Genomic DNA, 13553 nt, shown 5'->3' with positions numbered 1-13553 from the left:
CCACTGGTTTTTCCTCTGTTGGTCTCCTATTTTTAAGAGGACGGGGAAAAATGAAAATGTGAAAAGTACTCCCATTGACTCTAAAGGAAGCTGTGTATAACATAAGGAAGCAGTAAATATAATCAGGCCTGAAGGATCTGGAAGGTGAATAATAGACATGCACATGCAGGATAAATAGATATTTGTAGGCATGTCCACAGGCAGAGTAAAAGGCTTTAATGAAATGCCTATGGTATCTCTTTCTCCTATGCACTTTAATTCTTTACTACTTTCCTGCTGCATGTCTGTTTGACCTTCTGAACATCACCCAATTATCTTGTTTTAAGACAGTTGCTATTTGGTAAAGCATAAATATATCAAGGTATTTACTACTGCTACCATCTCTTCCTTGCACCCTCAACCCCAGCCTTAAAACCCACATTTTTGGTGTGTGAATCCTGCTCACATATGCCACATTTATAGGTTTTCCTCAAGCTGTTCCCTCCTAAATGAAAAACAATTATTTAACAAGAAACAAAAAAAAACACACTCCTCTCCTTACTGCAGTATAACAATTCGTTTCTGTTCCATTTCACAGAGGAACGTGCACACAAAATAAGAAACATGGAATGCTTAATCATTTGAGAGATCTGGTTGGCTGAGCGCCCAGTCTATAAAAGTAGAAGAGTTCAGAAAATCTCAAATGGACAAAAGTAAGCAAGTCCAGTGTAACAAGATGGCATCCAAGCAGTTATTATTATTATTTTTTTTAATATTATTTGGCTTTTATTGTTGTGACACTTTACTCAAAACACAGAACAGCAGAAAGCTCATAAATAGAGAATTTAGGAAATTTTACTCCTCCAGACAAAAAAATGTAATACAGGAACATACTCCTCAATAAATCTGCACTTCACTTTTGTTTTAATTAGGTAGCAGCCTTAATTTCCTCTTGTTTTGTATTCTTCAGAAGTCTGTCCAGCGCTCAATTGAAATTTCACCTTGCAAATATTTCAGCTTCAGTTCCTGGTACAGTTTGAATTTTTCTGAAGGATGGTACTTATTAATATAATAGTAATTTTGTCTTTTAATTTTCTCTGCTTTGCATGAACGGCAAGAGACGTGAGCATAGTTATAGTAGCTGGCACCCTGTCGGCCTTCATTATGCCAGTACAGGGCTTCAGCTGATAGTTATCCTTTCCTCTTGCATGTTCCTCCTGGGCCACTATGGAACACTGAAAATAAACAAAAGCATAACAATAATGAATTACACTTTGCAATTGTTGGCATGTTTAGTACAATATGATATGCACTACTGTGTGTTAGATAATATTTGGCTATTTTCTAAGTGTTGACAGAAGGAAGTTTGGTTATAAACTTGTCTTCTTTTCTAGGAAAATAAATTCAAGTGATTTGAGGATGTTAATCTGAGCTTAGCACCACCCAAAACAGGGATCAGTACTGTATATGGCAACCTGCATGTTTCACAGCCTTTGGTACTGGTGCCCAGCTGCAGAGTACAGAAAAAACATAGAGCCTTATTGAATAAAGATTTTTTACACAGGCATAGAATGAGAAAACATTTTTTGAACGAGACCTTTAAATAAAAGTGGAATATATTGGGATCACATGTACAAAAGTGTTTTTCCCATTTAGAAGGCAATTCTCAGAATGATCTAGCTATTAACTGAGGAATTAGCCAGCTAAAGGTTTTGAAAAGTGTCTTGCACAGAGAACCTATATTTTAGCTTCTTGATGAGTGGGCATTTCAGAAGGTGGCGTTGAGTTGGAGAAGTGTCAGGGTGCTTGGGAGAGTGGATCCTGGGACCAGTGACTGACACAGCCATGGCATGATACAGAACTGTGAAGCACAGACGTACGTTGTTGGGGGCAGGGGCAAGGCCTAGGCAGGTAGAATCAATTTAAAAGCTGTAGACAAGCAAGGATAAGGGCAAGCAGCAGACGGAAGCAAGGTCAGGACCTAGGTCTGGGTCTCAATCAGTAGTCAGGATCAAGAACAACCAGATGCTGTGGAACGAAGAAACAGAACCTATTGCTCAGGCTCCAGCCCAGAGAAGTGAGCTTCCTTTTATGCGAGAGCAGTGCTGATGTCATCAGTTTGCACCATAGAAAATCCAGGGTGCTGGCCTAATAAAGCTGGTGAGTTGCCTCAGGCCCTTATACAGGGTAATAGGATGCAGCAGAGAAGCAGGACCCTGGGAGCCATGCTGCTAGGCACCAGCAAGTCACAGGACACAGCACTGGACCCAGGACCATGTGGTATAGGACACTGACCACAGTGCAGCACCCATGGTCGGCGGCATGATACTAGGCTTGTGCAGCAGGAATATATTTGTTTCATTTTAAAATTCATTTCATGGGAACCCTAATTTGTTTATTTAGTTTCAAATAAAAAAAAAACCCATCTTTTTTTTTTCATTTGATTAATTTTTCTTTGCCATTAAAGTAAATGGAGGTAGCATTACAGGTAATTTTCATCCTATATTGGGCTCCAGAATAGGGTTTTTTTTGTTTTAAAACTTATTGGAAGAAATAACAGAAAGGGGAAAGAATTCCAAGGTACCTAGAAAGATTGAGGAGACTGGAAAATGGCACCAAAAGTGGCATTAATAGCCTATAACTCCATAAAAGGGCAAAGGGCTATCAGCATTGGCAGGATTTCACCAAGTCACAGTGAGAGGAGCAAAGAAGCAGAATAATTGGGAAGAACATCCCAAAGCTCCAAAAGAGGGCTACAGCAACAGTGCCATGAACACTTTATGACATCTCAAGTGGCATACTGGCACCAAAAGTGGCATTAGCATCCTAAGGCAGCATGAAGGGGGAACAAAGCACACAATGTGGCAGTAAAACCTCCAAGGAAGAGCCTTGAAGAAGTACAAAGAGTGGCTTCAAGGCTTCAAACCACCATAAGATGTGCAAAGCAGCCCCCCCCCCCCCCCCCCCAAAAAAAAAAAACCCCAAAAAAACCCAAAAAACAAAAAACCTAGTAAGGTGTTAACTCTGAGGTATGACAACAAGGCACAATGGCGAAAGAAACTCCAAGGTGTAAGGTCTGGGCATGGAAGCAAAGCTAAATGCCATTAAAAAAAGACCCCCAAGATGCAGGTGGAATTTAGATTTTCTTGTAGAATGGATTTGCCATATGTAAAGGTTGTTATCACAATTAGTACATCACAAAGTTTCTCTAATGATTCTGAGTTGGTTTTCTAGGAAAGTAGTGAGAGATGCTTTATTTAGAGACCATTTCCTACATCATTGAGCTGCCCTTAGCTGTTCCATTTCCTGATTTTCTGCTTTTGCATGAAATCTCTGACAATACTCTAAGTTTTATCACATGCATACATCAAAATGGTTTCTATTGAGCATATTTTGTAATGTGCTAAGTGAGATAATAACCAGACTGTATACCTTGAAGTCACTGTTTGTGCTACTTGGCCCATTTATCAGTGACTACCTTGCAGGTTTTACTGACACTTTTTCTGCTTTGTTCCCCCTTCATGGTGACTTAGGATCCTAATGCCACTTTCAGTGCCACTTTGCCACTTAAGATGCCATCAAGGATTCATGACACTATTGCTGGTAAATGATAACCTCTTTTAGAGCCTTGGGGTGTTCCTTTCACACTTGATCTCTTCTTGGTTTGCTATACTGGGACTGCTTGTTGGATTCTTGCTGGCACTGACAGTGCCAGTGCCAACCTGACCAATTTTGGACACATTTACATTTACTTTATCTGTTCTGCCTTTCCCCATCCCTGGCATGATTGTTTTTATGTCACTGGGGATGTGAAGATTAAAACAATTATTTAATATTTTGCATTGGTATTGTAATGCCTACTGATTGTGCCAGTCCAGTACCACACTGCTGTTTGAATAACACAGAGAAACTGCCACAGTGAGTGTCACACTGACTGCTCTGCAATACTTTTCTGACACAGAGAGGCTTCACAGCACAGCCTGTTATGCTGTAGTCAAAACATAGGATACATCGCTATAAAACAGACAATCCCCCATTTGATTTTCTTCATATGCATAATCCTTATAGTAAATTATATTAGTCCATATTGTTTGTTACCGAATAGTACTGGCACCACCTATGTAAATTATGATCCATATTCACTTGGATATTGGTGCACTATTGTAAACCGTTATGATGGTAAATAACTTAATGACGGTATATAAAAACTCTTAAATAAATAAAAAAAATTCTCTGCCCTGCCCTCACTGTTCACAGTATGCTTGCTGCTAGATAGAGAGAAAATAAATGACTAATCTCAAGTGTACCTAAGGCTTAATCACAGAAAGGAAAAATAGAACAGCAACTGCAAGTGAAGCAACACAAATTTGTAGTGAGACACAGATACTGTTGTGATGAATCACTGCTTCACTACTATCCTTTCTTGTGTGATGGGCTGGCTGTTGTTGGCACAGTAAGACTATAAAAAGTGCTGCAGCAAAAAACTTTAGCAAGAACTCAGAGCTATGCTTTCACAAAGACAAGTTTTGAGAAGCAATGTAGATCAAATCTGTGAGATGCTCTGTCTTCAAGATCAGTGATACAGCATTACTATACCCGGTCTGCAGTGATAGGTCAGACTGGAAAATTGCTTCACTGTGACAAGGTATTCCTCTCATCTCCTTGACAACATGTCCATCCTCCCCTTCTCTGTTGCCTGCTTTACACTGTATCAATTTCTAACTGTACTCATACACCTGTTGCTTTCCTATGATTTATTTGAGTCCATTGACTATAATGACTTATAAAAATCATTCATTTTTAAATGAATGCAATACGTAAGATTAATTTAATTTGGGGGACCCTCTCAATTTGTTTGAGGATGCTCAGAAAGAAACAAATTAGCCCTATTTATTTAGGAGCCCCTAAAGTTAACAGAAAAGCAGAAAATACTGCTTTTCTGTAGTTTCTCTGACTTAATGTACTGGAATTATTAAGTCGGAGGAACCTTAAAAACGAGAAAAGGAAAAAAACAATTTTTTAAAATGTCGTCAGTGGTCAGGTTAGGAAAACGGATGCTCATAAAATTGAGTGTTGGTTTTCCTAACCTGCACCGACAGCCACCTCTCTGGGTGCCCGATGCCGAGGAGGCGCCAGGGATGCACAGTTTCCCATAATGCCTCCTTTTTACCACAGCAGCTCATTTAAATATTAAATTGGGTGCCCAGGAGAGGTGGATTGGCATGCATTAGGAGAGCGGGCGCTCAATCATGAGAGACCGTTTTACACATGCTGATATTACATCGGCCTGTTTTTCAATTTCGTTTGAAACTAATGCATATGCCTATATGCGACAGGAAGTAATCTACAATACATGCATAAATAGAATTTTCAAACATATGCGTACAATTTTCCGCAGTTAACCCCAGCCACTTATATAGCAGGGGCAAAGCATGTGGCCTCTTTCATACCCATGTAAAGGAAAACTTCAAAGTCCTGAGACCAATGCCATTTTTAAAGCGTAACAGGCAGGCAAAAGCAACTGGGGGATCGCTCCTGCTCCTTTTACCCTAGGGACAAGGGGAGGCCAAATTGGAGTGGGGGGGCTTTCTTTTTGTTGTTGTTGTTCTTGATTACATTTATAGGTGAATTTTAAAAACCTGGTGTGCACCAAAACCATGAGATATGCGCACAAGTCAGGCCGGCGCACATGGAGGGGATTTTAAAAGCCTCCCGGTTAAGCGCATACCTGCTGCTGCACCCACAAATGAAAAGTTCAAAAAAAGGGGCGGGGCATGGGTGTGGTCTGAGCGGGGCATGGGCATTCCGGGATTTTAACTTGAAATTAACATGTAAATACTTACACACACAGACGCGCTCCAGGGACCCCTGCCGAGCAATTTTACTTTTGCTGTGAATGACGTGTAAGTTGTAAACACAAATTCTAGGCAGATCAGCAGAGTTTTATAGGTCAGGACTCACAGGGGAGAAGGGAGGCTAGTAAACTAAGGGGGGTTTGAAAGTGATATTCCTTACCTGGGTGAACTGGGCACAAACTGGGAAAACTGGTAATGGCGTCAGCATGAGTGTTTGTTTTTTTTAAATTCCCCCCTCTTGCATAGTAGAAGCGGTATTTGCGCACATAGGCACGCATCCACTTAAAATTGCACACATGTGCACATGATCAGGCTTTTTTAAAACATATGAGCACATGTGCAAATGTTATAAAATGACCGTGTTCCTGGGTGCAGGCCAATGAATGCGCAGCCATATGAGCCCACACGCTGGTTTAAAAGTTACCATCTTAATGTTTATTTCATTACAGTAAATGAACCAAACAAGAATAAACATTATGAGTCTGATTTTAAAAAGCATTTACATGCTTAAAATTGGGTTTTATACATGTAAATGCACTTTACCTGTGTAAGTGAGCTTTTCAAAATTGCTACAGTACATACCATTGAATTGTCCATAGGATTATCAAGTGTAAGTGCACTTTATGTGTGTAAATGTCTTTTTTAAATTGCAACAATAGTATGATACATTTACCCACGTAACTATTTTTAAAATTATCTTCTAAATGAACTGAATTCTCCCCTCCCAAAAAATACCCAAAAATGGAAAAAAAGAACCTAAATGAAAATATGACCACTGCACATCCGTAGAACAAACCCTGCTTCGTAGCAAAAAATGGGGGGAGTGCAGTATGATAAAAGTGATAAAGTATAACAATTGCAAATTATTGTACATATTGATCATGAACAATACTTTTCAATCCATTGATTCCAGCAGAATTGTTTTGGATAAGGGTTGTAAAATGCACCTGTAGGAACAGTCAGGCTGGCAGTACATAAGTCATGCACTTTCTACCGTATTTTCTTCCTGGGTCCTGATTTTTCTCTCTCTCTCTTTCTGGGTAGATGTTATTCTCTTTAAAGTGTATCCCCCTTTTATGGTTTTGTTTTGCATTTTTTGCTAATAGCTGTATATCATGAGACAGAAGTCACACAGATCTTAAAACTCTATGCTAAACTGGATGCCAAAGTGGTTTACCTGTTGTCTGGATGCCAAAGTCTTTTGCCTGCTGTGAGCAATATTATTTCAGATAGTCAAGAAGGTTTTGTTTTGTCTTAAAAATGATCTTCCATGATGCCTGATAGGTAGGAAGATTAGAGTGGTCACTCCGGTGTAATAAGACAGACTGACACCCTATATTGGCAGCATTAAATGAGGATTTCATATGAGAGATAACGCATGTTTCAGATAACTGCACATACCGTCATGAAAATGGATTATACATTCGCTTAATATTGTGCTGTGAAAAAGGAAGGAGAAAAGCTGCTGATTGATACTGCCTTGGAAAAAAAGATATCAAGAAACACCCTGATTGTATAAGGTGCAAAACATTTCTGTCATTACTGGAGACGTGTGGGACTGGAGACACTTTCATGTGCACTAACACATTGCTGACAGAGAGGAGATTAATACCACATTTTGTACAAATTTGGAAGGAAGACATTAGCATATTGAAGTGTTCTTGAAAAGGTGATTTCTGCAATCTACATAGTAAAATAGTAATAATGGCAGAAAAAGGCCATCTGGTCCTTCCAGTCTGCCCAGTAAGTTTCTTATGGAAGTAACAGCCACTCCGTGCAGTTATCCCCAAACCTTATGTTAAGGGGAGTAATATTTACAATCTAAACCAAACAACTGTCAAACCCAATTAAAATGTATTTATTTATTTATTTATTTCCACTTTATATTCTGCCATTTCCATATGTTCAAGGCGGATTACATTCGCACGTACATAACAAATCGTGCATAAAACAAACAACATTTTTACAGTGTGAGCAAGCTTCTTGATACTTCAGACAATATTGTTTGAACAGGCTTTGCTTTTGGACTTGGCCGTAGAAACAGTCCTGAGCTTTCTCCCTAATGCCTTTGTATCAGTGCCGTGGCCTGTAAAGGTCAGGGCCCAGCATTGGCTGCTGTATGAACAAAATTCACCCACCCCACACCATCAAAGCAGAGAGCGATATTGTAGCTGTGTCATGGCTAACTGGTTAAGGGTAGTAATCCCTATGCCTTCTGTATGCTCTTTGTAGGTTATGTCAATGCCCCCCTTTTCTTCATTTCACCTCCAGCCTTTAGAGATACACAGTTTACTGTTTTCATTGTTATCACCTCTTCCGACAAGAAATTCTAGGCATTACTATCCTCTTCATGAATAAATATTTCCTGATGTTGGTTCTGAATTGTCCCCACTAGAATTTCATATTGTGACACCTAGTTTGACTATTTCCTTTCCAATGGAAGAGGTTCAAAGTTTGTGCATCATTAAAACCTTTTAGGGACTGTATCTGAAGGTCTATATCATATCTCCCCTGCACCTCCTCCCTTCCACATATTCAGATCCTTCAGCCTCTCCTCATAAGTCTTCCGATACAGACCTCACACTATTTTGGTGGACCACCTCCATCCTGTCTGTATCCTATTTGAGATATGATCTCCAGAACTGAACTGTTGCAAATCTTAGTATCATCCACAAATAGAAAAACTGCCTTCTATCCCTTCCGCAATGTCACTCACAAAGATATTGAACAGAACCGGTCCCAATACAGTTCACTGTAGTACTCCACTTATCACAATTCTCTTTTCAGAATAGGTTCCCTTTACCGTTACACGCTGTCTCCAGTCAGTTAGCCAGTTTTTAATCTGCACCTTTACCTTGGCGCCAAGTCCCAAGCTTCTCATTTTGTTCACAAGCCTCCTGTGCGTGACTGTTTCAAAAACTTTGCTGAAATTGAAGTAAATCACATCAATCGCTCTTCCTTAATCCAACTCTCTAGTCACCCAATCAATAAAGGTAATTAAATTTCTCTGATTGGACCTTCCCTGGTGAATCCATGCTGCCTCAGGTCCAGCATCCCACCAGTTTGTAATTTAATATCCTTTCCTTCAGCAGCATCTCCATTAATTTTCCCACCACCAAGGTGAAGCTAAATGGCCTGTATCCAGCCTCCTCTCTGCTAACATTCTTGTGAAGTGGGATCACTACAGTTCTTCTCCAGTCATGCAGCAGCACTCCCATTTCCAGGGATCTATTGGACAGGTCTTTCAGTGGATCCTCCAGCATATCTTTGAGCTCCCTCAGTATCCTGGGATATACCTCATCCAGTCTCAAGGCCTTGTCCACTCTCAGTTCTCCTAGCTCTTCCCATACATACTCTTCTGTAAACAGAGTTTTATCTATCCCATCTGCATTTACGGTCTTATCTACCAGCAACAGTCCTTCTCCAAGGTCTTCTTTAGTGAACACCTAACTGAAGTATTTGTTTAATATTTCTGTCATTTCTTCATCTCTCTCCACACATTGTTAAGAACATAAGAACATAAAACTTACCATACTGGGTCATACCAAAGGTCCATCAAGTCAAGTATCTTGTTTCCAACAGTGACCAAGCCAAGTCACAAGTACCTGGCACGATCTCAAGGGGTAGCTACATTCCAAGCTGCTTATCCCAAGAATAAGCAATGGATTTCTGCAACTCTACCTTAAAAATGGTTAATGGACTTATCCTCCAGGAACTTGTCCAAACCTTTTTTTAAATGCAGCTATACTAATAGCTTTCACCATATCCTCTGGAACAAATTCCAGAGCTTAATTATGCATTGAGAAAAAAATATTATGAATTACCTAGCAACTTCATTGTGTGTCCCCTGATTTTTGTACTTTTCGAAAGAGTAAACAACTGATTCACATTTACTCGTTCCATGCCACTCATTATTTTATAAATCTCTGCCATATCTCCCGCCAGCCATCTCTTCTCCAAGTTGAGATCTTTGTCATCTTTCAATTTCACTATATCCCTAAGGGCCTCCCTTCTAACGCTGATATATCTGAAAAATGTTTTGTCAACTTGCTTTACCTCTTTGGCAAGCCTTTCTTCCACATGACCTTTTGCTTTCCTGATTTCTTTCTTCATCTCCCTCAGCTTCACCAGGTATTTCCTGTGTTCCTCTTTTTGAGATTCTTTATAATTCTTGAACCCTGTTCCTTTTGCCTTTATTTTTTTCAGCCACCTCCTGTTATGGTTTTGTAGGAAATTGTGAACCCCGGGCCGAGATGAGCAATGTCTCCACTCACAGGGAGGAGCCCCATGAGCCTCACCATTGGTGGGTGTGGTCTCAGCGATGTAGGACACAGCTGTGAGAGAGACTTTATTAGAGAGAAAAGATAAGGCATAACCCGAGGAACGGAAACTGCAATAAACACAGTTCTGGAGCACTAAGATATACCCAGGGTGGTACTGTAGATGAGAAGATCTGGTAGTGGCCCACAGCGTGGGGTACACCAGGAGGTTCCTGCAGTCTGGTGGAGATACCTCAGAAGTGCAGATCTGGTAGTGGCCTGCAGTGCGGGGTATGCCAAGGATGACTGTACTATAGGTGACGAGGTAGATGAGGTCCTGAGATACAGGAACCAAGCAAAGGATCTTGAGTAGCTGCAGCAATACTCTGTAGCTCAGGAAATGTAGAAGCGATGATGTCAAAGAACGGTAGTGGCCTGAGGCACGGGGTACACTGGAGACTTCAGCAATGTTGGTATCGTAGAAAACTGAAGAAGGTACTCACACAAGGAAGTTCCAGGAGAGAGACCCGAGGAACGGGTCAGGTGAAGTCCAAGGCAGGAAGGCCCTCTGAGGAGCAGATAGCCAAGACACGGAAGGGCCCCCGTGGAGCAGTTACCCAGAGCATCCATTGCCATGAGGAGATACTGGAACAGGAAATCCAAGCGTGGAGCAGATTTAACAACGAGAGAACTCCTTGCTAACTCGTCTTAGCAGTGAGCCGGTCAGCTTAAGTACACCAGCGGGTTGACGTCATCAGGAGGGGATGCCCTCGAGGTTCTCGCCATGACGTATACAAAAGGAGGCCCTGTGCGCATGCGCACACCTAGGTGATTCCGGAAGATGGCAGTCAGCAGCACCCATGCCATCCCAGGGACGTCGAGGAGGTTGGTATTGATTGGTGGAGGCCACCATTCTTCCAATGATTGACGGTGCAGGGAAAAAAGAGGTGAGCATGAGAGGTCGCAGCCACCTGCGACTGTCGGGCACTACACCTCCTTCAAGAACCAGATCAATTTCTTTTTCCTCTTACTTTTGTTTCCTTTTCTAACATGTATATTTGTTGCCTTTGTAATAACTCCTTATAATTTGGCCCACTACTGTTTCACCTCACCCATTTTCTCCCAGTCATTCAGTTTTTACTCCAGAAACATCCCCATTTTAACAAAATCTGTATTTTTGAAATTCAATACTTGGGTCTTTCTATGTCTTCTTTGCAATATCAAACCATATTGCCTGATGATCATCTGCTGCAGAGAAAGTAGTGCTTTATAAGCAGCTTTCTCTAGAAGAAAGCACAACCAGTGATTTTTAAAGAGCTGAAGTTTTTTGTCACCTTTCCATCTTATGATATGTGATAGAATAAACTGGCACAGTTTGTTTTATAAAGGTGTATTGGTTTTATTATGAAAGGTAAAGAAAATAATAGAGACAATATCATTCCTATAGATTAGACAAAAAAAAAGATGTAAGGCTGCAGCAAGTGTCCTATTAGAGATGTTTCAGCAATAGGCAAGAATAAATATATTCTGGTCAGAAGGCGACTAAAAATGACTTATGGGCCAGTTCAATGTCTCAGTAGCTGTGCTGGATCTGGATTTAATTCCTGGCTTGAATCTTCCACTACTGGGTATGCCTAGGGATGCTGAAGAGATAGTGTTCATAGCCCCCGAGAGAGGAAGTCATAGTCATTGCCCCTTGTCCCTGAAGACTGGAAGGTAGCAAATGTAACCCCAATATTTTAAAAGAGCTCCAGGGGTGATTCGGGTAACTATAGACCAGTGAGCCTGTCTTCAATGCTGGAAAATAGTGGAAACTATTCTAAAGATCAAAATTGTAGAGCATACAGAAAGACATGGTTTAATGGAACACAGTCAGCATGGATTTACCCAAGGGAAGACTTGCCTAATAAATGTGCTTCATTTTATTGAAAGGGTTAATAAACATGTGGATAAAGGTGAACTGGTAGATGTAGTGTATTTGGATTTTCAGAAGGCATTTGACAAAGTCCCTCATGAGAGGCTTCTAAGAAAACTAAAAAGTCATGGGATAGGGGGCAATGTCTTTCGTGGATTACAAACTGGTTAAAAGACAGGAAACAGAGAGTAGGATTAAATGGTCAATTTTCTCAGTGGAAAAGGGTAAACAGTGGAGTGCCTCAGGGATCTGTACTTGAACCGGTGCTTTTCAATATATATTTAAATGATCTGAAATGGAATACGACAAGTGAGGTTATCAAATTTGTGGATGATACAAAATTATTCAGAGTAATTAAATCACAAACAGATTGTGATACTTTACAGGAGGACTTTGCAAGACTGGAAGATTGGGCATTCAAGTGGCAGATGAAATTTAATGTGGACAAGTGCAAGGTGATGCATATAGGGAAATATAACGCTTGCTGTAGTTACACAATTCTAGGTTTTATCTTAGGGGTTACCACCCAGGAAAGAGATCTAGGCATCATAATGGATAATACATTGAAATTGTCTATTTTTAACAGACTGAACCTAACTATTTGGTGGGTCTGTGCAGTCAAGTGCCCAGGGAGGGAAAGGGATGTGGGTAGAAAGGTAGGGTTAGGTGTTGGGGGTTTAGGAATGGGCATGGAGGGCATGTGGGGGGTAATTGGGGGATGGTGGTAGTTGCTGTGGAATTTGGGGGAAATTATGGGCTTATGGGGGGGCAAGAGGCAATAGACATATATAGATGCTGCTATGATATTATTTTTAATTAATGGCATGATCGATGTACATGTGTTGCTAAAGTATTACACGGAAAAAGTGAAATACTAGAAAAGGATAAAAAGTGATTACTTTAGTCAAAGGTCATGGTTATAGTAAAGTCCAAGTAAGGGAATGAACATCCTCAGGGACATGTTTCAGTTTCAGGTTTCATTGCTGGCCCCTATTGCAGAGCAGTGTTCCTGTTCCAGTAGGGGGAGATTTGGGCCAGACTTCCTTTTCAATTTGTGCCTCCAAAGCTGTGTGCTGTCTGTAGTCCCTGATTCTTCCTTTTTAAATTATAATGCAGCTGAATGGGATTATCTGAATGGCTGGAATAGCTTACTATCTTTCCTCCTGAAAATGGGTTCTGGGATTGTCCATACTCTGGTCTAATTACTGACCAGGAGGTAGGACAAAACTTATAGTTGCATGAAGGGATAGTAAAGAGCCATGCAACAGACTCAAGGTTTCAGTAGACAAAATGGAAGCATAGCAATCAGAAGGCCACCCAACCAGCAACATTGAACAGTAAACTCTGTATTCCTATTTCTCTGTATAGATTGAGGACCTCAATAAGAAGGCCCAGGACCTGAGACAGAAAGAGGATGAGAAGCTGGTTCAGCTGCATGCTAGGAAGGAGGAGGCCAGAGATAAGATCATTACTTGCCCATTAAGGAAGATGTCAACATGATCTGTCTATTTCCTGCTTTCATCATAGGCCCACAATCTCCCTAAC

The 13553-nt window shown here is 40.7% G+C and overlaps 1 long non-coding RNA gene across 1 annotated transcript in view; it reads right to left on the bottom strand.

The window, feature by feature from the left end:
* Positions 1–1175: 1175 nt before the first annotated feature.
* Positions 1176–13553, bottom strand: part of LOC115086104 — a 29228-nt gene continuing 16850 nt past the window's right edge. The window contains exon 3 of the long non-coding RNA XR_003855077.1: positions 1176–1214. This is a non-coding gene — a long non-coding RNA (uncharacterized LOC115086104). The remainder of the gene's footprint in view (positions 1215–13553) is intronic.

The sequence above is a fragment of the Rhinatrema bivittatum genome, chromosome 2, assembly GCF_901001135.1.
Source record: "Rhinatrema bivittatum chromosome 2, aRhiBiv1.1, whole genome shotgun sequence".
Taxonomy (NCBI): Eukaryota; Metazoa; Chordata; class Amphibia; order Gymnophiona; family Rhinatrematidae; genus Rhinatrema; species Rhinatrema bivittatum.
This window is presented reverse-complemented; position numbering and strand designations above follow the sequence as displayed.